Source organism: Coffea arabica, chromosome 9c, assembly GCF_036785885.1.
Source record: "Coffea arabica cultivar ET-39 chromosome 9c, Coffea Arabica ET-39 HiFi, whole genome shotgun sequence".
NCBI lineage: Eukaryota > Viridiplantae > Streptophyta > Magnoliopsida > Gentianales > Rubiaceae > Coffea > Coffea arabica.
The window spans coordinates 16,662,396-16,666,892 of record NC_092326.1 but is presented as its reverse complement, the minus strand read 5'-3'; the positions used below and the strand labels follow the sequence as shown (position 1 = coordinate 16,666,892).

The 4,497-nt window shown below is 37.4% G+C and overlaps 1 long non-coding RNA gene across 1 annotated transcript; it reads right to left on the bottom strand.

Moving 5' to 3' along the window:
• Window positions 1-286: 286 nt before the first annotated feature.
• LOC140013966 (uncharacterized) lies at window positions 287-4,208 on the bottom strand. The gene is made up of 3 exons (XR_011820813.1): window positions 3,980-4,208; window positions 1,738-1,818; window positions 287-568 (listed from the first exon to the last, which is right to left on the bottom strand). It is a non-coding gene; the product is annotated as an uncharacterized lncRNA (long non-coding RNA).
• Between the last annotated feature and the right edge of the window lie 289 nt (window positions 4,209-4,497).

Genomic DNA, 4,497 nt, shown 5'->3' with positions numbered 1-4,497 from the left:
AGAGAAAAGAAGAGAAAAATCACTCACAAAAATATGTTTTAGGTTCGATCTATGGAAATTTGTGAGAACCCGTAAATTTTTTTATTTTCTAGGGTTTTATTTTATTTAATCGCACGTTTTCTGTAATTTCTTTATTAGGGAAAAAGTTTCTAAATCATTTTTATGAGTAAATAGAGTTTTTAAATCATTTTTCTAGTATAAGTTAGTTCATGAGATTTTAGAAGTGGATACCGGGCGTGGGACCCGCTAATGCCGAAAGTTTGGTAAAATTTGGCCAATTTGTAGCGCCCCCACTTCTCCCTAAGGCGAACCAAAGGGTATCCGCGGGACGCCTGCCCAGCTCTCGCCAGGACTCACTACAATCCATCATTCAAAAGCTCGAAATACTTTAAGTAACTTCAATACATAATTAAAGTACTCCAAATATCTCACACTTACAATTATGCAGCTTCCAAGCTTAAATACAACCCAACGGAAAAGGGTACAATAGCCATCCGTTATAATATAACTTAAAGTTTTCAAAAGAAAACAATCTAGTACTACTCACGAGCACCCTTGGTCTCGAACCCTGTAAAAGAAAACCACAACGTGGGATGAGCTACACAGCCCAGTGAGGTTCCAAGACACTCTAACAGTTCAAATAAATCAAGTAAGTTGGGCATATCATATGCATGGTTCAATGTTACACAATGGCGTGTTATCATGAGGTGATAATCATTGTACGAGTAATTTGAGATATTTATCATGGTATGAGACATTTATCATGAGACAGGTATCATGATATAAGTACATTGGTCAGGTAACAGGTATGGAGCATATCACAGGCATAGTTCAGGATTTCATGTTGACATTTTAGCATGAAACAATTATCATGATACAAGGTAAACATATACGGTAGGATACGGTGTTCCAGTGGAACTCTGTCGGTCATCTGCACCTTATGACTTCCGATCCCCACGGTACGGTCTGGCCATCGCCTTATCCCTCCAGTGGTAATACTCGAGTATACCGAAACGGTTGTCCAGGGTTCCAACCTACCCGACCGAGCCCAGTCCTGGCTCGAGTAGGTCAGTAACCGAGGCGGGGCCCAAGTTCAGCTTATAGCTTACAACATGCACAGGTAACAAAGTAATTCGACAAAAGTAAAAATTTATCATGTTTGGAGGTCGAGTGAGATAAAGTACACACTCGCCTTAAAACCGTGGCCCACTTCATATGAGCATATAATTTATGATAATCAAGTAATCAGGTGGTCAAGTAATCAAGTAAGTTGGTGATCACGTAAGCAGATAATCAAGTAGGCAAGTAACCACATAGATTAGAAAACGGTAAGTAAACACGGTAAACGGTAAACGGTTAACGGTAGTAATTACGGTTAATTGGTAGACATATGTCATTTCAATAGGCCGCCATTGGCCGTTTTTCACTTTCACCACGTAAGAGTCGAGGAGATTCACTCCAACCGACTTATGCTTCCATAGCATAATTAATCATTTAAACACATCATGTAAATATGCTCTCCAAACATTTCATATCTAGTATTTCAAGTAATCACATAAGTATGCTCTTTAAGCATTTCATATCAATAGTTCAAATATACATACTTCAGGTGTTTCATGTCGAGCAATTCAAGTATATATTATTCAAATATGCATGAGTGTGGTAAATACTTAATGACCATGGGTTAAGCATGTCATAGACTTATTCCAATTACGTATTCCTATATGGAACACTCACCTAGTCAAAACAAGCGAGTAGTTCTCAAACAAGCGTTTTAGGTGTCCGCTCCGAGTTCCTCTGGGAGATTCCCTCGAGTGCCTGAGCAACAATAATCAACTACCACTCAAAATCATTCTAATTATCGAGGAAAATTGTACACTAGTACAATCTAAGAAATTAACGCAGAGGCAAGTCTAAGAGTTCGTGTAACTCGAGGTTCAAAAGTGGGTTTTAAAATACAAGACAAATCTGATTTCCATCTTTAAAATCAAATGTAAAACGATCAAATGATATTGAAGGAAAATGGAGGGTTTGAAACCTTTAGTTTCCTTTAAGTTAAAAAATTCCAGATTTAACAAGTAATATTTGAAAAATCATATTTCACTCTCCACAAGTCCAAAATTGGAAAACTTGGTACTGTTGGAATCCTCTTTCAAAGTACTAAAAGTTCTTAGAAGACACTTTTCCACGAATGTAAGTGAAAGGCACTCAAATTTTGGCTCAATGTTGGTAACTTGAATTACCAAGACAGATTTAAGTTGGTTTTTGGCCAACTTTAGAAATTCGGCAAATTTCACTTGTTTTGAACTAACCTTTGAAATTTGGAAATCAATTAGTGTTGCAATCCAAGAGTATAACAAAACAAGTGGAACGAGAAACGGAGTTTCGAGCACCAAGATATAGTACCTCCAAGTTGCTGAAAAAGTTAAGACTGTTGGGCTATTTTCCAGGTTTAAAACTAGATTTGAAATATCATTTGGTCATCAAGTTGGCAGTGGAAATACATAAAACTTGGTACACTAAATCTTCCATATGTGAACAACATTTCTACCAAGTTTCATACAAAAACTCACACGGTAAGGTAGTCATTAAAACAACCAAAGTTTATGAAGAGTTTCAAGGCTAAACTACCTTCTCACTTTTCTTTTGTTTACAAACTTTTTGTACCATGAAATCAGTTCCAAATCTCTCCATTATTGAAACCAGGAGTTCATAAACATTCACTGAGCAATTTAAAGACCATTGACATCCAAATTTTCGAAATAAAACTCTCCAAATCAGATTTGGCCATTCGGCTAAGAGAAAACAAAAGTTTTCCAGATTCGATGAGTGAATTTTGTGACATCATTTGCATATCAAAATGGTCTTAGAATATTACCAAATTTTGTACAATTAAACCTCCATATGAGGATTACTCTTCTACCAAATTTCATTTGAAAATTCACACGGGAAGGTAGTTAACTAAACCATCAAAGTTCAGGAAATTTCCCAAGGTAAAACTGTCTTCTAGCTCTTCTTTCCTTTTTAAATATTTTGTCCAAAGCAACCAACCCAAATCTGGTTTATTTGTAAAACAAAGTCCAAGAAACATCTAATATAAAGTTTGGTAGATGTTGGACATCAAATTTTCCAAAACAACAAGTCCCAAATCAAGCTAGGCCATTTAACTAGTCAAAAGAGGATTTTTACTCACTGCATCAGTTTCGAAATATGGCCACAACTCACTCAATTCAACTTGGAATTGAGCGTGGTTGATGGCGTTAGAAAGCTCTCTCATAAAGATGAATTTTCTCAGAAGAAACCATTTCCAAATTCTATCCACAACCAGCTCGTTTTTGAGCATCAAGAAGAAATTTCTGTCCTGTCTCCTGGAGAGCAACGAAACAGGGCAGTGATTTTCAAACGAATGGTGTGGCTCACTCAAGTGGAACCAGAACGCGAATTTAGTACCAATGGAAAGCTGGAAATGTCTAGTTTCCAATGCCGCAAACGGCACTTGATTTCGACATCGGAGTAAAGAGTTATAGCCGATACAAAATGACTGCCTGGTCAATACGGGAATCATTTTCCAGATTTGCTAACTTTCGAAATCAATTCATTTGACCAACCAAATCATGTTATTTTTCAATGAAATTTTGTACACACTCACAATAACATGTAAACAACATAATCAAGCCATTAGAACTTCAAAATTTTGCACAAAAGTGGTCGGACAAGGCAGGGGTAAAATCGGAAACTTTTGCCTCTTGCACCCAATGAAATTTCTGTCAATTACACACCATTAATCCATCATTTTAACCACTAAACCAACAATATATCCACCATCAATCATCAAATCAGCAACAACCCAAGTGTGGGAATCCATAGAGCCCACTTTCACATTTTTCCAACAATATCAAGATACCCATACACATGCAATAGCTTAAGGATGCATTTCTACCATCATAAACCAAGCTTAAGGTGTAGGATGAGGTTATACCTCCTTGTTGCTTTAAACCAGAAATTTCGGTCCTCAAGATGCTCCAAGAAACCGTGAGAAATTCCTCCTTTTTCTAGCTAGATGATCTCTCCACGTGACAAGCTAAGTGTAGTTCAAATTTGGTGTGAATCCATGAAGTTTTTGTGCAAGAATTGAGGATGAAAATGGCAACTTTGTGTTGTGTTTTTGCTGCAGAGAATTCGGCCAAGAGAGAGACTAGGAGAGAGAGTGTTTGGTCTAAATTTAGCTTCTTAAGGAAGACACAATGTGTGGTGCAAAAATCATCCCCAAAGTCAACTCTCACTAGGGTGCGTTTGGGTGCGTTTGGGCGCGTTTCGGCTCGATTTCTCGCGCGTTTGGTTCACTAGTGCACTAAACCTCTAATGCACTTATATTCATGTAGATAATATTCACTCTTAATTATCCCGAAATAAGGGTCTAAAGTCCCTCAAATAAAGTCACGCGTGTGGAAACGTGTACCGTCAATTTTATCGCTATAACGCGAAACCTCCGAGAAA